The 13938-nt window shown below is 48.6% G+C and overlaps 58 non-coding genes across 58 annotated transcripts; all 58 read left to right on the forward strand.

The window, feature by feature from the left end:
* Nucleotides 1-35: 35 nt before the first annotated feature.
* TRNAA-UGC lies at nt 36-107 on the forward strand. The gene has a single exon. It is a non-coding gene; the product is annotated as a tRNA-Ala (tRNA).
* Nucleotides 108-266: 159 nt separating this feature from the next.
* TRNAA-CGC lies at nt 267-338 on the forward strand. Its single transcript has one exon. It is a non-coding gene; the product is annotated as a tRNA-Ala (tRNA).
* A 156-nt stretch (nt 339-494) lies between these two features.
* Nucleotides 495-566, forward strand: TRNAA-UGC. The gene has a single exon. It is a non-coding gene; the product is annotated as a tRNA-Ala (tRNA).
* A 163-nt stretch (nt 567-729) lies between these two features.
* TRNAA-CGC lies at nt 730-801 on the forward strand. The gene has a single exon. It is a non-coding gene; the product is annotated as a tRNA-Ala (tRNA).
* Nucleotides 802-959: 158 nt separating this feature from the next.
* Nucleotides 960-1031, forward strand: TRNAA-CGC. Its single transcript has one exon. It is a non-coding gene; the product is annotated as a tRNA-Ala (tRNA).
* A 163-nt stretch (nt 1032-1194) lies between these two features.
* TRNAA-CGC lies at nt 1195-1266 on the forward strand. The gene has a single exon. It is a non-coding gene; the product is annotated as a tRNA-Ala (tRNA).
* Nucleotides 1267-1428: 162 nt separating this feature from the next.
* TRNAA-CGC lies at nt 1429-1500 on the forward strand. The gene has a single exon. It is a non-coding gene; the product is annotated as a tRNA-Ala (tRNA).
* A 157-nt stretch (nt 1501-1657) lies between these two features.
* Nucleotides 1658-1729, forward strand: TRNAA-CGC. The gene has a single exon. It is a non-coding gene; the product is annotated as a tRNA-Ala (tRNA).
* A 158-nt stretch (nt 1730-1887) lies between these two features.
* On the forward strand, nt 1888-1959 carry TRNAA-CGC. The gene has a single exon. It is a non-coding gene; the product is annotated as a tRNA-Ala (tRNA).
* Nucleotides 1960-2120: 161 nt separating this feature from the next.
* TRNAA-CGC lies at nt 2121-2192 on the forward strand. The gene has a single exon. It is a non-coding gene; the product is annotated as a tRNA-Ala (tRNA).
* Nucleotides 2193-2352: 160 nt separating this feature from the next.
* On the forward strand, nt 2353-2424 carry TRNAA-CGC. Its single transcript has one exon. It is a non-coding gene; the product is annotated as a tRNA-Ala (tRNA).
* Nucleotides 2425-2582: 158 nt separating this feature from the next.
* Nucleotides 2583-2654, forward strand: TRNAA-CGC. Its single transcript has one exon. It is a non-coding gene; the product is annotated as a tRNA-Ala (tRNA).
* A 158-nt stretch (nt 2655-2812) lies between these two features.
* TRNAA-UGC lies at nt 2813-2884 on the forward strand. The gene has a single exon. It is a non-coding gene; the product is annotated as a tRNA-Ala (tRNA).
* A 159-nt stretch (nt 2885-3043) lies between these two features.
* On the forward strand, nt 3044-3115 carry TRNAA-CGC. The gene has a single exon. It is a non-coding gene; the product is annotated as a tRNA-Ala (tRNA).
* A 163-nt stretch (nt 3116-3278) lies between these two features.
* Nucleotides 3279-3350, forward strand: TRNAA-CGC. Its single transcript has one exon. It is a non-coding gene; the product is annotated as a tRNA-Ala (tRNA).
* Nucleotides 3351-3506: 156 nt separating this feature from the next.
* Nucleotides 3507-3578, forward strand: TRNAA-CGC. Its single transcript has one exon. It is a non-coding gene; the product is annotated as a tRNA-Ala (tRNA).
* A 159-nt stretch (nt 3579-3737) lies between these two features.
* TRNAA-CGC lies at nt 3738-3809 on the forward strand. The gene has a single exon. It is a non-coding gene; the product is annotated as a tRNA-Ala (tRNA).
* A 158-nt stretch (nt 3810-3967) lies between these two features.
* On the forward strand, nt 3968-4039 carry TRNAA-CGC. The gene has a single exon. It is a non-coding gene; the product is annotated as a tRNA-Ala (tRNA).
* A 161-nt stretch (nt 4040-4200) lies between these two features.
* Nucleotides 4201-4272, forward strand: TRNAA-CGC. The gene has a single exon. It is a non-coding gene; the product is annotated as a tRNA-Ala (tRNA).
* A 160-nt stretch (nt 4273-4432) lies between these two features.
* Nucleotides 4433-4504, forward strand: TRNAA-CGC. Its single transcript has one exon. It is a non-coding gene; the product is annotated as a tRNA-Ala (tRNA).
* Nucleotides 4505-4664: 160 nt separating this feature from the next.
* On the forward strand, nt 4665-4736 carry TRNAA-CGC. The gene has a single exon. It is a non-coding gene; the product is annotated as a tRNA-Ala (tRNA).
* A 161-nt stretch (nt 4737-4897) lies between these two features.
* Nucleotides 4898-4969, forward strand: TRNAA-CGC. Its single transcript has one exon. It is a non-coding gene; the product is annotated as a tRNA-Ala (tRNA).
* Nucleotides 4970-5126: 157 nt separating this feature from the next.
* On the forward strand, nt 5127-5198 carry TRNAA-CGC. The gene has a single exon. It is a non-coding gene; the product is annotated as a tRNA-Ala (tRNA).
* A 159-nt stretch (nt 5199-5357) lies between these two features.
* TRNAA-CGC lies at nt 5358-5429 on the forward strand. Its single transcript has one exon. It is a non-coding gene; the product is annotated as a tRNA-Ala (tRNA).
* A 162-nt stretch (nt 5430-5591) lies between these two features.
* On the forward strand, nt 5592-5663 carry TRNAA-CGC. The gene has a single exon. It is a non-coding gene; the product is annotated as a tRNA-Ala (tRNA).
* Nucleotides 5664-5824: 161 nt separating this feature from the next.
* TRNAA-CGC lies at nt 5825-5896 on the forward strand. The gene has a single exon. It is a non-coding gene; the product is annotated as a tRNA-Ala (tRNA).
* Nucleotides 5897-6054: 158 nt separating this feature from the next.
* On the forward strand, nt 6055-6126 carry TRNAA-CGC. Its single transcript has one exon. It is a non-coding gene; the product is annotated as a tRNA-Ala (tRNA).
* Nucleotides 6127-6287: 161 nt separating this feature from the next.
* On the forward strand, nt 6288-6359 carry TRNAA-CGC. The gene has a single exon. It is a non-coding gene; the product is annotated as a tRNA-Ala (tRNA).
* A 158-nt stretch (nt 6360-6517) lies between these two features.
* Nucleotides 6518-6589, forward strand: TRNAA-CGC. Its single transcript has one exon. It is a non-coding gene; the product is annotated as a tRNA-Ala (tRNA).
* Nucleotides 6590-6748: 159 nt separating this feature from the next.
* Nucleotides 6749-6820, forward strand: TRNAA-CGC. The gene has a single exon. It is a non-coding gene; the product is annotated as a tRNA-Ala (tRNA).
* A 158-nt stretch (nt 6821-6978) lies between these two features.
* On the forward strand, nt 6979-7050 carry TRNAA-CGC. The gene has a single exon. It is a non-coding gene; the product is annotated as a tRNA-Ala (tRNA).
* A 162-nt stretch (nt 7051-7212) lies between these two features.
* On the forward strand, nt 7213-7283 carry TRNAA-CGC. The gene has a single exon. It is a non-coding gene; the product is annotated as a tRNA-Ala (tRNA).
* A 153-nt stretch (nt 7284-7436) lies between these two features.
* Nucleotides 7437-7508, forward strand: TRNAA-CGC. Its single transcript has one exon. It is a non-coding gene; the product is annotated as a tRNA-Ala (tRNA).
* Nucleotides 7509-7668: 160 nt separating this feature from the next.
* On the forward strand, nt 7669-7740 carry TRNAA-CGC. Its single transcript has one exon. It is a non-coding gene; the product is annotated as a tRNA-Ala (tRNA).
* Nucleotides 7741-7896: 156 nt separating this feature from the next.
* On the forward strand, nt 7897-7967 carry TRNAA-CGC. The gene has a single exon. It is a non-coding gene; the product is annotated as a tRNA-Ala (tRNA).
* A 157-nt stretch (nt 7968-8124) lies between these two features.
* On the forward strand, nt 8125-8196 carry TRNAA-CGC. Its single transcript has one exon. It is a non-coding gene; the product is annotated as a tRNA-Ala (tRNA).
* A 162-nt stretch (nt 8197-8358) lies between these two features.
* Nucleotides 8359-8430, forward strand: TRNAA-CGC. The gene has a single exon. It is a non-coding gene; the product is annotated as a tRNA-Ala (tRNA).
* A 154-nt stretch (nt 8431-8584) lies between these two features.
* Nucleotides 8585-8656, forward strand: TRNAA-CGC. Its single transcript has one exon. It is a non-coding gene; the product is annotated as a tRNA-Ala (tRNA).
* A 161-nt stretch (nt 8657-8817) lies between these two features.
* TRNAA-CGC lies at nt 8818-8889 on the forward strand. Its single transcript has one exon. It is a non-coding gene; the product is annotated as a tRNA-Ala (tRNA).
* A 155-nt stretch (nt 8890-9044) lies between these two features.
* On the forward strand, nt 9045-9115 carry TRNAA-CGC. The gene has a single exon. It is a non-coding gene; the product is annotated as a tRNA-Ala (tRNA).
* A 157-nt stretch (nt 9116-9272) lies between these two features.
* TRNAA-CGC lies at nt 9273-9344 on the forward strand. The gene has a single exon. It is a non-coding gene; the product is annotated as a tRNA-Ala (tRNA).
* Nucleotides 9345-9506: 162 nt separating this feature from the next.
* Nucleotides 9507-9578, forward strand: TRNAA-CGC. Its single transcript has one exon. It is a non-coding gene; the product is annotated as a tRNA-Ala (tRNA).
* Nucleotides 9579-9732: 154 nt separating this feature from the next.
* TRNAA-CGC lies at nt 9733-9804 on the forward strand. The gene has a single exon. It is a non-coding gene; the product is annotated as a tRNA-Ala (tRNA).
* Nucleotides 9805-9964: 160 nt separating this feature from the next.
* TRNAA-CGC lies at nt 9965-10036 on the forward strand. The gene has a single exon. It is a non-coding gene; the product is annotated as a tRNA-Ala (tRNA).
* Nucleotides 10037-10191: 155 nt separating this feature from the next.
* Nucleotides 10192-10262, forward strand: TRNAA-CGC. The gene has a single exon. It is a non-coding gene; the product is annotated as a tRNA-Ala (tRNA).
* A 164-nt stretch (nt 10263-10426) lies between these two features.
* On the forward strand, nt 10427-10498 carry TRNAA-CGC. Its single transcript has one exon. It is a non-coding gene; the product is annotated as a tRNA-Ala (tRNA).
* A 160-nt stretch (nt 10499-10658) lies between these two features.
* TRNAA-CGC lies at nt 10659-10730 on the forward strand. Its single transcript has one exon. It is a non-coding gene; the product is annotated as a tRNA-Ala (tRNA).
* A 158-nt stretch (nt 10731-10888) lies between these two features.
* TRNAA-CGC lies at nt 10889-10960 on the forward strand. Its single transcript has one exon. It is a non-coding gene; the product is annotated as a tRNA-Ala (tRNA).
* A 395-nt stretch (nt 10961-11355) lies between these two features.
* TRNAA-CGC lies at nt 11356-11427 on the forward strand. Its single transcript has one exon. It is a non-coding gene; the product is annotated as a tRNA-Ala (tRNA).
* A 157-nt stretch (nt 11428-11584) lies between these two features.
* Nucleotides 11585-11656, forward strand: TRNAA-CGC. The gene has a single exon. It is a non-coding gene; the product is annotated as a tRNA-Ala (tRNA).
* A 162-nt stretch (nt 11657-11818) lies between these two features.
* On the forward strand, nt 11819-11890 carry TRNAA-CGC. The gene has a single exon. It is a non-coding gene; the product is annotated as a tRNA-Ala (tRNA).
* A 154-nt stretch (nt 11891-12044) lies between these two features.
* On the forward strand, nt 12045-12116 carry TRNAA-CGC. Its single transcript has one exon. It is a non-coding gene; the product is annotated as a tRNA-Ala (tRNA).
* A 160-nt stretch (nt 12117-12276) lies between these two features.
* Nucleotides 12277-12348, forward strand: TRNAA-CGC. Its single transcript has one exon. It is a non-coding gene; the product is annotated as a tRNA-Ala (tRNA).
* A 155-nt stretch (nt 12349-12503) lies between these two features.
* Nucleotides 12504-12574, forward strand: TRNAA-CGC. The gene has a single exon. It is a non-coding gene; the product is annotated as a tRNA-Ala (tRNA).
* A 162-nt stretch (nt 12575-12736) lies between these two features.
* TRNAA-CGC lies at nt 12737-12808 on the forward strand. Its single transcript has one exon. It is a non-coding gene; the product is annotated as a tRNA-Ala (tRNA).
* A 161-nt stretch (nt 12809-12969) lies between these two features.
* Nucleotides 12970-13041, forward strand: TRNAA-CGC. The gene has a single exon. It is a non-coding gene; the product is annotated as a tRNA-Ala (tRNA).
* Nucleotides 13042-13199: 158 nt separating this feature from the next.
* On the forward strand, nt 13200-13271 carry TRNAA-CGC. Its single transcript has one exon. It is a non-coding gene; the product is annotated as a tRNA-Ala (tRNA).
* Nucleotides 13272-13666: 395 nt separating this feature from the next.
* TRNAA-UGC lies at nt 13667-13738 on the forward strand. Its single transcript has one exon. It is a non-coding gene; the product is annotated as a tRNA-Ala (tRNA).
* Nucleotides 13739-13938: the final 200 nt, after the last annotated feature.

Here is a 13938-nt window from a genome sequence, read left to right on the forward strand (position 1 = left end):
CCAAAAAAAAAGGTACGGAAATTCGAGAGCAAGAAGGGGATGTAGCTCAGTGGTAGAGCGCGCGCTTTGCATGTGTGAGGCCCCGGGTTCAATCCCCGGCATCTCCATTCTTTATCTTAAAACCGAGTCTAGTTACTATGCAGGGCACGCTGAGTTGCCCAACGATCCCCCACGAGGTGCAAAATCCTGCCGAGAGCGTTTCTCTAAAGTCAAACTTCCTCCCTTCCAAAAAAAAAAAAAAAGGTACGGAAATTCGAGAGCAAGAAGGGGATGTAGCTCAGTGGTAGAGCGCACGCTTCGCATGTGTGAGGCCCCGGGTTCAATCCCCGGCATCTCCATTCTTTATCTTAAAACCGAGTCTAGTTACTATGCAGGGCACGCTGAGTTGCCCAACGATCCCCCACGAGGTGCAAAATCCTGCCGAGAGCGTTTCTCTAAAGTCAAACTTCCTCCCTTCCAAAAAAAAAAAAGGTACGGAAATTCGAGAGCAAGAAGGGGATGTAGCTCAGTGGTAGAGCGCGCGCTTTGCATGTGTGAGGCCCCGGGTTCAATCCCCGGCATCTCCATTCTTTATCTTAAAACCGAGTCTAGTTACTATGTAGGGCACGCTGAGTTGCCCAACGATCCCCCACGAGGTGCAAAATCCTGCCGAGAGCCTTTCTCTAAAGTCAAACTTTCTCCCTTCCAAAAATTTAAAAAAAAAAAGGCACAGAAAGTCGAGAGCAAGAAGGGGATGTAGCTCAGTGGTAGAGCGCACGCTTCGCATGTGTGAGGCCCCGGGTTCAATCCCCGGCATCTCCATTCTTTATCTTAAAACCGAGTCTAGTTACTATGTAGGGCACGCTGAGTTGCCCAACGATCCCCCACGAGGTGCAAAATCCTGCCGAGAGCGTTTCACTAAAGTCAAACTTCCTCCCTTCCAAAAAAAAAAAAAAGGTACGGAAAATCGAGAGCAAGAAGGGGATGTAGCTCAGTGGTAGAGCGCACGCTTCGCATGTGTGAGGCCCCGGGTTCAATCCCCGGCATCTCCATTCTTTATCTTAAAACCGAGTCTAGTTACTATGTAGGGCACGCTGAGTTGCCCAACGATCCCCCACGAGGTGCAAAATCCTGCTCAGAGCATTTCTCTAAAGTCAAACTTTCTCCCTTCCAAAAAATTTTTTAAAAAAAGGCACAGAAAGTCGAGAGCAAGAAGGGGATGTAGCTCAGTGGTAGAGCGCACGCTTCGCATGTGTGAGGCCCCGGGTTCAATCCCCGGCATCTCCATTCTTTATCTTAAAACCGAGTCTAGTTACTATGTAGGGCACGCTGAGTTGCCCAACGATCCCCCACGAGGTGCAAAATCCTGCTCAGAGCCTTTCTCTAAAGTCAAACTTCCCCCTTCCAAAAAAATAAAAAAAAAAAGGCACAGAAAGTCGAGAGCAAGAAGGGGATGTAGCTCAGTGGTAGAGCGCACGCTTCGCATGTGTGAGGCCCCGGGTTCAATCCCCGGCATCTCCATTCTTTATCTTAAAACCGAGTCTAGTTACTATGTAGGGCACGCTGAGTTGCCCAACGATCCCCCACGAGGTGCAAAATCCTGCTCAGAGCGTTTCTCTAAAGTCAAACTTTCCCCCCTTCCAAAAAAAAAAAAGGCACAGAAAGTCGAGAGCAAGAAGGGGATGTAGCTCAGTGGTAGAGCGCACGCTTCGCATGTGTGAGGCCCCGGGTTCAATCCCCGGCATCTCCATTCTTTATCTTAAAACCGAGTCTAGTTACTATGTAGGGCACGCTGAGTTGCCCAACGATCCCCCACGAGGTGCAAAATCCTGCCAGAGCGTTTCTCTAAAGTCAAACTTCTCCCTTCCAAAAAAAAAAAAAAAAGGCACAGAAATTCGAGAGCAAGAAGGGGATGTAGCTCAGTGGTAGAGCGCACGCTTCGCATGTGTGAGGCCCCGGGTTCAATCCCCGGCATCTCCATTCTTTATCTTAAAACCGAGTCTAGTTACTATGCAGGGCACGCTGAGTTGCCCAACGATCCCCCACGAGGTGCAAAATCCTGCTCAGAGCGTTTCTCTAAAGTCAAACTTCCTCCCTTCCAAAAAAATAAAAAAAAAGGCACAGAAATTCGAGAGCAAGAAGGGGATGTAGCTCAGTGGTAGAGCGCACGCTTCGCATGTGTGAGGCCCCGGGTTCAATCCCCGGCATCTCCATTCATTATCTTAAAACCGAGTCTAGTTACTATGTAGGGCACGCTGAGTTGCCCAACGATCCCCCACGAGGTGCAAAATCCTGCTCAGAGCGTTTCTCTAAAGTCAAACTTCCTCCCTTCCAAAAAAAAAAAAAAAAGGCACAGAAAGTCGAGAGCAAGAAGGGGATGTAGCTCAGTGGTAGAGCGCACGCTTCGCATGTGTGAGGCCCTGGGTTCAATCCCCGGCATCTCCATTCATTATCTTAAAACCGAGTCTAGTTACTATGTAGGGCACGCTGAGTTGCCCAACGATCCCCCACGAGGTGCAAAATCCTGCTCAGAGCGTTTCTCTAAAGTCAAACTTCCTCCCTTCCAAAAAAAAAAAAAAGGCACAGAAAGTCGAGAGCAAGAAGGGGATGTAGCTCAGTGGTAGAGCGCACGCTTCGCATGTGTGAGGCCCCGGGTTCAATCCCCGGCATCTCCATTCTTTATCTTAAAACCGAGTCTAGTTACTATGTAGGGCACGCTGAGTTGCCCAACGATCCCCCACGAGGTGCAAAATCCTGCCAGAGCGTTTCTCTAAAGTCAAACTTCTCCCTTCCAAAAAAAAAAAAAAAAGGCACAGAAATTCGAGAGCAAGAAGGGGATGTAGCTCAGTGGTAGAGCGCACGCTTTGCATGTGTGAGGCCCCGGGTTCAATCCCCGGCATCTCCATTCTTTATCTTAAAACCGAGTCTAGTTACTATGTAGGGCACGCTGAGTTGCCCAACGATCCCCCACGAGGTGCAAAATCCTGCCGAGAGCGTTTCTCTAAAGTCAAACTTCCTCCCTTCCAAAAAAAAAAAAAAAGGTACGGAAATTCGAGAGCAAGAAGGGGATGTAGCTCAGTGGTAGAGCGCACGCTTCGCATGTGTGAGGCCCCGGGTTCAATCCCCGGCATCTCCATTCTTTATCTTAAAACCGAGTCTAGTTACTATGTAGGGCACGCTGAGTTGCCCAACGATCCCCCACGAGGTGCAAAATCCTGCTCAGAGCGTTTCTCTAAAGTCAAACTTCCTCCCTTCCAAAAAAAAAAAAAAAAAAAGGCACAGAAAGTCGAGAGCAAGAAGGGGATGTAGCTCAGTGGTAGAGCGCACGCTTCGCATGTGTGAGGCCCCGGGTTCAATCCCCGGCATCTCCATTCTTTATCTTAAAACCGAGTCTAGTTACTATGTAGGGCACGCTGAGTTGCCCAACGATCCCCCACGAGGTGCAAAATCCTGCTCAGAGCGTTTCTCTAAAGTCAAACTTCCTCCCTTCCAAAAAAAAAAAAGGCACAGAAAGTCGAGAGCAAGAAGGGGATGTAGCTCAGTGGTAGAGCGCACGCTTCGCATGTGTGAGGCCCCGGGTTCAATCCCCGGCATCTCCATTCTTTATCTTAAAACCGAGTCTAGTTACTATGTAGGGCACGCTGAGTTGCCCAACGATCCCCCACGAGGTGCAAAATCCTGCCAGAGCGTTTCTCTAAAGTCAAACTTTCTCCCTTCCAAAAAAAAAAAAAAAAGGCACAGAAAGTCGAGAGCAAGAAGGGGATGTAGCTCAGTGGTAGAGCGCACGCTTCGCATGTGTGAGGCCCCGGGTTCAATCCCCGGCATCTCCATTCTTTATCTTAAAACCGAGTCTAGTTACTATGTAGGGCACGCTGAGTTGCCCAACGATCCCCCACGAGGTGCAAAATCCTGCTCAGAGCGTTTCTCTAAAGTCAAACTTCCTCCCTTCCAAAAAAAAAAAAAAGGCACAGAAAGTCGAGAGCAAGAAGGGGATGTAGCTCAGTGGTAGAGCGCACGCTTCGCATGTGTGAGGCCCCGGGTTCAATCCCCGGCATCTCCATTCTTTATCTTAAAACCGAGTCTAGTTACTATGTAGGGCACGCTGAGTTGCCCAACGATCCCCCACGAGGTGCAAAATCCTGCCCAGAGCCTTTCTCTAAAGTCAAACTTTCTCCCTTGCAAAAAAAAAAAAAAAAGGCACAAAAAAGTCGAGAGCAAGAAGGGGATGTAGCTCAGTGGTAGAGCGCACGCTTCGCATGTGTGAGGCCCCGGGTTCAATCCCCGGCATCTCCATTCTTTATCTTAAAACCGAGTCTAGTTACTATGTAGGGCACGCTGAGTTGCCCAACGATCCCCCACGAGGTGCAAAATCCTGCTCAGAGCGTTTCTCTAAAGTCAAACTTTCTCCCTTCCAAAAAAAAAAAAAAAAGGCACAGAAAGTCGAGAGCAAGAAGGGGATGTAGCTCAGTGGTAGAGCGCACGCTTCGCATGTGTGAGGCCCCGGGTTCAATCCCCGGCATCTCCATTCTTTATCTTAAAACCGAGTCTAGTTACTATGTAGGGCACGCTGAGTTGCCCAACGATCCCCCACGAGGTGCAAAATCCTGCTCAGAGCCTTTCTCTAAAGTCAAACTTTCTCCCTTCCAAAAAAAAAAAAAAAAGGCACAGAAAGTCGAGAGCAAGAAGGGGATGTAGCTCAGTGGTAGAGCGCACGCTTCGCATGTGTGAGGCCCCGGGTTCAATCCCCGGCATCTCCATTCTTTATCTTAAAACCGAGTCTAGTTACTATGTAGGGCACGCTGAGTTGCCCAACGATCCCCCACGAGGTGCAAAATCCTGCTCAGAGCGTTTCTCTAAAGTCAAACTTTCTCCCTTCCAAAAAAATAAAAAAAAAGGCACAGAAAGTCGAGAGCAAGAAGGGGATGTAGCTCAGTGGTAGAGCGCACGCTTCGCATGTGTGAGGCCCCGGGTTCAATCCCCGGCATCTCCATTCTTTATCTTAAAACCGAGTCTAGTTACTATGTAGGGCACGCTGAGTTGCCCAACGATCCCCCACGAGGTGCAAAATCCTGCTCAGAGCGTTTCTCTAAAGTCAAACTTTCCCCCTTCCAAAAAAAAAAAAAGGCACAGAAAGTCGAGAGCAAGAAGGGGATGTAGCTCAGTGGTAGAGCGCACGCTTCGCATGTGTGAGGCCCCGGGTTCAATCCCCGGCATCTCCATTCTTTATCTTAAAACCGAGTCTAGTTACTATGTAGTGCACGCTGAGTTGCCCAACGATCCCCCACGAGGTGCAAAATCCTGCCAGAGCCTTTCTCTAAAGTCAAACTTTCTCCCTTGCAAAAAAAAAAAAAAAAGGCACAAAAAGTCGAGAGCAAGAAGGGGATGTAGCTCAGTGGTAGAGCGCACGCTTCGCATGTGTGAGGCCCCGGGTTCAATCCCCGGCATCTCCATTCTTTATCTTAAAACCGAGTCTAGTTACTATGAAGTGCACGCTGAGTTGCCCAACGATCCCCCACGAGGTGCAAAATCCTGCTCAGAGCGTTTCTCTAAAGTCAAACTTTCTCCCTTCCAAAAAAATAAAAAATAAATGCACAGAAAATTGAGAGCAAGAAGGGGATGTAGCTCAGTGGTAGAGCGCACGCTTCGCATGTGTGAGGCCCCGGGTTCAATCCCCGGCATCTCCATTCTTTATCTTAAAACCGAGTCTAGTTACTATGTAGGGCACGCTGAGTTGCCCAACGATCCCCCACGAGGTGCAAAATCCTGCTCAGAGCCTTTCTCTAAAGTCAAACTTTCCCCCCTTCCAAAAAAAAAAAAAAAAGGCACAGAAAGTCGAGAGCAAGAAGGGGATGTAGCTCAGTGGTAGAGCGCACGCTTCGCATGTGTGAGGCCCCGGGTTCAATCCCCGGCATCTCCATTCTTTATCTTAAAACCGAGTCTAGTTACTATGTAGGGCACGCTGAGTTGCCCAACGATCCCCCACGAGGTGCAAAATCCTGCTCAGAGCGTTTCTCTAAAGTCAAACTTTCTCCCTTCCAAAAAAAAAAAAAAGGCACAGAAAGTCGAGAGCAAGAAGGGGATGTAGCTCAGTGGTAGAGCGCACGCTTCGCATGTGTGAGGCCCCGGGTTCAATCCCCGGCATCTCCATTCTTTATCTTAAAACCGAGTCTAGTTACTATGTAGGGCACGCTGAGTTGCCCAACGATCCCCCACGAGGTGCAAAATCCTGCCCAGAGCCTTTCTCTAAAGTCAAACTTTCTCCCTTCCAAAAAAATAAAAAAAAAGGCACAGAAAGTCGAGAGCAAGAAGGGGATGTAGCTCAGTGGTAGAGCGCACGCTTCGCATGTGTGAGGCCCCGGGTTCAATCCCCGGCATCTCCATTCTTTATCTTAAAACCGAGTCTAGTTACTATGTAGGGCACGCTGAGTTGCCCAACGATCCCCCACGAGGTGCAAAATCCTGCTCAGAGCGTTTCTCTAAAGTCAAACTTTCCCCCCTTCCAAAAAAAAAAAAAGGCACAGAAAGTCGAGAGCAAGAAGGGGATGTAGCTCAGTGGTAGAGCGCACGCTTCGCATGTGTGAGGCCCCGGGTTCAATCCCCGGCATCTCCATTCTTTATCTTAAAACCGAGTCTAGTTACTATGTAGGGCACGCTGAGTTGCCCAACGATCCCCCACGAGGTGCAAAATCCTGCTCAGAGCCTTTCTCTAAAGTCAAACTTTCTCCCTTGCAAAAAAAAATAAAAAAGCACAGAAATTCGAGAGCAAGAAGGGGATGTAGCTCAGTGGTAGAGCGCACGCTTCGCATGTGTGAGGCCCCGGGTTCAATCCCCGGCATCTCCATTCATTATCTTAAAACCGAGTCTAGTTACTATGTAGGGCACGCTGAGTTGCCCAACGATCCCCCACGAGGTGCAAAATCCTGCTCAGAGCCTTTCTCTAAAGTCAAACTTTCTCCCTTCCAAAAAAAAAAAAAAGGCACAGAAAGTCGAGAGCAAGAAGGGGATGTAGCTCAGTGGTAGAGCGCACGCTTCGCATGTGTGAGGCCCCGGGTTCAATCCCCGGCATCTCCATTCTTTATCTTAAAACCGAGTCTAGTTACTATGTAGTGCACGCTGAGTTGCCCAACGATCCCCCACGAGGTGCAAAATCCTGCTCAGAGCCTTTCTCTAAAGTCAAACTTTCTCCCTTCCAAAAAAATAAAAAATAAATGCACAGAAAATCGAGAGCAAGAAGGGGATGTAGCTCAGTGGTAGAGCGCACGCTTCGCATGTGTGAGGCCCGGGTTCAATCCCCGGCATCTCCATTCTTTATCTTAAAACCGAGTCTAGTTACTATGTAGGGCACGCTGAGTTGCCCAACGATCCCCCACGAGGTGCAAAATCCTGCTCAGAGCGTTTCTCTAAAGTCAAACTTTCCCCCTTCCAAAAAAAAAGGCACAGAAAGTCAAGAGCAAGAAGGGGATGTAGCTCAGTGGTAGAGCGCACGCTTCGCATGTGTGAGGCCCCGGGTTCAATCCCCGGCATCTCCATTCTTTATCTTAAAACCGAGTCTAGTTACTATGTAGTGCACGCTGAGTTGCCCAACGATCCCCCACGAGGTGCAAAATCCTGCTCAGAGCCTTTCTCTAAAGTCAAACTTTCTCCCTTGCAAAAAAAAAAATAAAAGGCACAAAAAGTCGAGAGCAAGAAGGGGATGTAGCTCAGTGGTAGAGCGCACGCTTCGCATGTGTGAGGCCCCGGGTTCAATCCCCGGCATCTCCATTCATTATCTTAAAACCGAGTCTAGTTACTATGTAGGGCACGCTGAGTTGCCCAACGATCCCCCACGAGGTGCAAAATCCTGCTCAGAGCCTTTCTCTAAAGTCAAACTTTCCCCCTTCCAAAAAAAAAAAAGGCACAGAAAGTCGAGAGCAAGAAGGGGATGTAGCTCAGTGGTAGAGCGCACGCTTCGCATGTGTGAGGCCCCGGGTTCAATCCCCGCATCTCCATTCATTATCTTAAAACCGAGTCTAGTTACTATGTAGGGCACGCTGAGTTGCCCAACGATCCCCCACGAGGTGCAAAATCCTGCTCAGAGCCTTTCTCTAAAGTCAAACTTTCTCCCTTCCAAAAAAAAAAAAAGGCACAGAAAGTCGAGAGCAAGAAGGGGATGTAGCTCAGTGGTAGAGCGCACGCTTCGCATGTGTGAGGCCCCGGGTTCAATCCCCGGCATCTCCATTCTTTATCTTAAAACCGAGTCTAGTTACTATGTAGTGCACGCTGAGTTGCCCAACGATCCCCCACGAGGTGCAAAATCCTGCTCAGAGCCTTTCTCTAAAGTCAAACTTTCTCCCTTCCAAAAAAATAAAAAATAAATGCACAGAAAATCGAGAGCAAGAAGGGGATGTAGCTCAGTGGTAGAGCGCACGCTTCGCATGTGTGAGGCCCCGGGTTCAATCCCCGGCATCTCCATTCTTTATCTTAAAACCGAGTCTAGTTACTATGTAGGGCACGCTGAGTTGCCCAACGATCCCCCACGAGGTGCAAAATCCTGCTCAGAGCGTTTCTCTAAAGTCAAACTTTCCCCCTTCCAAAAAAAAAAGGCACAGAAAGTCGAGAGCAAGAAGGGGATGTAGCTCAGTGGTAGAGCGCACGCTTCGCATGTGTGAGGCCCCGGGTTCAATCCCCGGCATCTCCATTCTTTATCTTAAAACCGAGTCTAGTTACTATGTAGTGCACGCTGAGTTGCCCAACGATCCCCCACGAGGTGCAAAATCCTGCCCAGAGCCTTTCTCTAAAGTCAAACTTTCTCCCTTGCAAAAAAAAAAAAAAAAAGGCACAGAAAATCGAGAGCAAGAAGGGGATGTAGCTCAGTGGTAGAGCGCACGCTTCGCATGTGTGAGGCCCCGGGTTCAATCCCCGGCATCTCCATTCATTATCTTAAAACCGAGTCTAGTTACTATGTAGGGCACGCTGAGTTGCCCAACGATCCCCCACGAGGTGCAAAATCCTGCTCAGAGCCTTTCTCTAAAGTCAAACTTTCCCCCTTCCAAAAAAAAAAAGGCACAGAAAGTCGAGAGCAAGAAGGGGATGTAGCTCAGTGGTAGAGCGCACGCTTCGCATGTGTGAGGCCCCGGGTTCAATCCCCGCATCTCCATTCATTATCTTAAAACCGAGTCTAGTTACTATGTAGTGCACGCTGAGTTGCCCAACGATCCCCCACGAGGTGCAAAATCCTGCTCAGAGCCTTTCTCTAAAGTCAAACTTTCTCCCTTCCAAAAAAAAAAAAAGGCACAGAAAGTCGAGAGCAAGAAGGGGATGTAGCTCAGTGGTAGAGCGCACGCTTCGCATGTGTGAGGCCCCGGGTTCAATCCCCGGCATCTCCATTCTTTATCTTAAAACCGAGTCTAGTTACTATGTAGTGCACGCTGAGTTGCCCAACGATCCCCCACGAGGTGCAAAATCCTGCTCAGAGCCTTTCTCTAAAGTCAAACTTTCTCCCTTCCAAAAAAATAAAAAATAAATGCACAGAAAATCGAGAGCAAGAAGGGGATGTAGCTCAGTGGTAGAGCGCACGCTTCGCATGTGTGAGGCCCCGGGTTCAATCCCCGGCATCTCCATTCTTTATCTTAAAACCGAGTCTAGTTACTATGTAGGGCACGCTGAGTTGCCCAACGATCCCCCACGAGGTGCAAAATCCTGCTCAGAGCGTTTCTCTAAAGTCAAACTTTCCCCCTTCCAAAAAAAAAAGGCACAAAAAGTCAAGAGCAAGAAGGGGATGTAGCTCAGTGGTAGAGCGCATGCTTCGCATGTGTGAGGCCCTGGGTTCAATCCCCGGCATCTCCATTCTTTATCTTAAAACCGAGTCTAGTTACTATGTAGTGCACGCTGAGTTGCCCAACGATCCCCCACGAGGTGCAAAATCCTGCCCAGAGCCTTTCTCTAAAGTCAAACTTTCTCCCTTGCAAAAAAAAAAATAAAAGGCACAAAAAGTCGAGAGCAAGAAGGGGATGTAGCTCAGTGGTAGAGCGCACGCTTCGCATGTGTGATGCCCCGGGTTCAATCCCCGGCATCTCCATTCATTATCTTAAAACCGAGTCTAGTTACTATGTAGGGCACGCTGAGTTGCCCAACGATCCCCCACGAGGTGCAAAATCCTGCTCAGAGCCTTTCTCTAAAGTCAAACTTTCCCCCTTCCAAAAAAAAAAAGGCACAGAAAGTCGAGAGCAAGAAGGGGATGTAGCTCAGTGGTAGAGCGCACGCTTCGCATGTGTGAGGCCCCGGGTTCAATCCCCGCATCTCCATTCATTATCTTAAAACCGAGTCTAGTTACTATGTAAGGCACGCTGAGTTGCCCAACGATCCCCCACGAGGTGCAAAATCCTGATCAGAGCCTTTCTCTCTAAAGTCAAACTTTCTCCCTTCCAAAAATTTTTTAAAAAAAGGCACAGAAAGTTGAGAGCAAGAAGGGGATGTAGCTCAGTGGTAGAGCGCACGCTTCGCATATGTGAGGCCCCGGGTTCAATCCCCGGCATCTCCATTCTTTATCTTAAAACCGAGTCTAGTTACTATGTAGTGCACGCTGAGTTGCCCAACGATCCCCCACGAGGTGCAAAATCCTGCTCAGAGCGTTTCTCTAAAGTCAAACTTTCCCCCTTCCAAAAAAATAAAAAAAAAGGCACAGAAAGTTGAGAGCAGAAGGGGATGTAGCTCAGTGGTAGAGCGCACGCTTCGCATGTGTGAGGCCCCGGGTTCAATCCCCGGCATCTCCATTCTTTATCTTAAAACCGAGTCTAGTTACTATGTAGTGCACGCTGAGTTGCCCAACGATCCCCCACGAGGTGCAAAATCCTGCCCAGAGCCTTTCTCTAAAGTCAAACTTTCTCCCTTGCAAAAAAAAAAAAAAGGCACAAAAAGTCGAGAGCAAGAAGGGGATGTAGCTCAGTGGTAGAGCGCACGCTTCGCATGTGTAAGGCCCCGGGTTCAATCCCCGGCATCTCCATTCTTTGTCTTAAAACCGAGTCTAGTTACTATGTAGGGCACGCTGAGTTGCCCAACGATCCCCCACGAGGTGCAAAATCCTGCTCAGAGCCTTTCTCTAAAGTCAAACTTTCTCCCTTCCAAAAAAATAACAAATAAATGCACAGAAAATCGAGAGCTAGAAGGGGATGTAGCTCAGTGGTAGAGCGCACGCTTCGCATTTGCGAGGCCCTGGGTTCAATCCTCGCTCCTCTATTCATTATCTTAAAACCGAGTCTAGTTACTATGTAGGGCACGCTGAGTTGCCCAACGATCCCCCACGAGGTGCAAAATCCTGCTCAGAGCCTTTCTCTAAAGTCAAACTTTCTCCCTTCCAAAAAAATAACAAATAAATGCACAGAAAATCAAGAGCAAGAAGGGGATGTAGCTCAGTGGTAGAGTGCACGCTTCGCATGTGTGAGGCCCCGGGTTCAATCCCCGGCATCTCCATTCATTATCTTAAAACCGAGTCTAGTTACTATGTAGGGCACGCTGAGTTGCCCAACGATCCCCCACGAGGTGCAAAATCCTGCTCAGAGCCTTTCTCTAAAGTCAAACTTTCTCCCTTCCAAAAAAAAAAAAAGGCACAGAAAGTCGAGAGCAAGAAGGGGATGTAGCTCAGTGGTAAAGCGCACGCTTCGCATGTGTGAGGCCCCGGGTTCAATCCCCGGCATCTCCATTCTTTATCTTAAAACCGAGTCTAGTTACTATGTAGTGCACGCTGAGTTGCCCAACGATCCCCCACGAGGTGCAAAATCCTGCTCAGAGCCTTTCTCTAAAGTCAAACTTTCTCCCTTCCAAAAAAATAAAAAATAAATGCACAGAAAATCGAGAGCAAGAAGGGGATGTAGCTCAGTGGTAGAGCGCACGCTTCGCATGTGTGAGGCCCTGGGTTCAATCCCCGGCATCTCCATTCTTTATCTTAAAACCGAGTCTAGTTACTATGTAGGGCACGCTGAGTTGCCCAACGATCCCCCACGAGGTGCAAAATCCTGCTCAGAGCGTTTCTCTAAAGTCAAACTTTCCCCCTTCCAAAAAAAAAAGGCACAAAAAGTCAAGAGCAAGAAGGGGATGTAGCTCAGTGGTAGAGCGCACGCTTCGCATGTGTGAGGCCCCGGGTTCAATCCCCGGCATCTCCATTCTTTATCTTAAAACCGAGTCTAGTTACTATGTAGTGCACGCTGAGTTGCCCAACGATCCCCCACGAGGTGCAAAATCCTGCCCAGAGCCTTTCTCTAAAGTCAAACTTTCTCCCTTGCAAAAAAAAAAATAAAAGGCACAAAAAGTCGAGAGCAAGAAGGGGATGTAGCTCAGTGGTAGAGCGCACGCTTCGCATGTGTGAGGCCCCGGGTTCAATCCCCGGCATCTCCATTCATTATCTTAAAACCGAGTCTAGTTACTATGTAGGGCACGCTGAGTTGCCCAACGATCCCCCACGAGGTGCAAAATCCTGCTCAGAGCCTTTCTCTAAAGTCAAACTTTCCCCCTTCCAAAAAAAAAAAGGCACAGAAAGTCGAGAGCAAGAAGGGGATGTAGCTCAGTGGTAGAGCGCACGCTTCGCATGTGTGAGGCCCCGGGTTCAATCCCCGCATCTCCATTCATTATCTTAAAACCGAGTCTAGTTACTATGTAAGGCACGCTGAGTTGCCCAACGATCCCCCACGAGGTGCAAAATCCTGCTCAGAGCCTTTCTCTAAAGTCAAACTTTCTCCCTTCCAAATTTTTTTTAAAAAAAGGCACAGAAAGTCGAGAGCAAGAAGGGGATGTAGCTCAGTGGTAGAGCGCACGCTTCGCATGTGTGCGGGCCCGGGTTCAATCCCCGGCATCTCCATTCTTTATCTTAAAACCGAGTCTAGTTACTATGTAGTGCACGCTGAGTTGCCCAACGATCCCCCACGAGGTGCAAAATCCGGCTCAGAGCGTTTCTCTAAAGTCAAACTTTCCCCCTTCCAAAAAAAAAAAAAAGAAGGCACAGAAAGTTGAGAGCAGGAAGGGGATGTAGCTCAGTGGTAGAGCGCACGCTTCGCATGTGTGAGGCCCCGGGTTCAATCCCCGGCATCTCCATTCTTTATCTTAAAACCGAGTCTAGTTACTATGTAGTGCACGCTGAGTTGCCCAACGATCCCCCACGAGGTGCAAAATCCTGCTCAGAGCCTTTCTCTAAAGTCAAACTTTCTCCCTTGCAAAAAAAAAAAAAAGGCACAAAAAGTCGAGAGCAAGAAGGGGATGTAGCTCAGTGGTAGAGCGCACGCTTCGCATGTGTGAGGCCCCGGGTTCAATCCCCGGCATCTCCATTCTTTGTCTTAAAACCGAGTCTAGTTACTATGTAGGGCACGCTGAGTTGCCCAACGATCCCCCACGAGGTGCAAAATCCTGCTCAGAGCCTTTCTCTAAAGTCAAACTTTCTCCCTTCCAAAAAAATAACAAATAAATGCACAGAAAATCGAGAGCAAGAAGGGGATGTAGCTCAGTGGTAGAGCGCACGCTTCGCATGTGTGAGGCCCTGGGTTCAATCCCTGCAACTCCATTCATTATCTTAAAACCGAGTCTAGTTACTATGTAGGGCACGCTGAGTTGCCCAACGATCCCCCACGAGGTGCAAAATCCTGCTCAGAGCGTTTCTCTAAAGTCAAACTTTCTCCCTTCCAAAAAAATAAATAAAAAAGGCACAGAAAGTCGAGAGCAAGAAGGGGATGTAGCTCAGTGGTAGAGCGCATGCTTTGCATGTGTGAGGCCCCGAGTTCAATACCCGGCATCTCCATTCTTTATCTTAAAACCGAGTCTAGTTACTATGTAGTGCACGCTGAGTTGCCCAACGATCCCCCACGAGGTGCAAAATCCTGCTCAGAGCCTTTCTCTAAAGTCAAACTTTCTCCCTTGCAAAAAAAAAAAAAAATGCACAGAAAATCGAGAGCAAGAAGGGGATGTAGCTCAGTGGTAGAGCGCACGCTTCGCATGTGC

This window comes from Rana temporaria, chromosome 7, assembly GCF_905171775.1.
Source record: "Rana temporaria chromosome 7, aRanTem1.1, whole genome shotgun sequence".
Taxonomy (NCBI): Eukaryota; Metazoa; Chordata; class Amphibia; order Anura; family Ranidae; genus Rana; species Rana temporaria.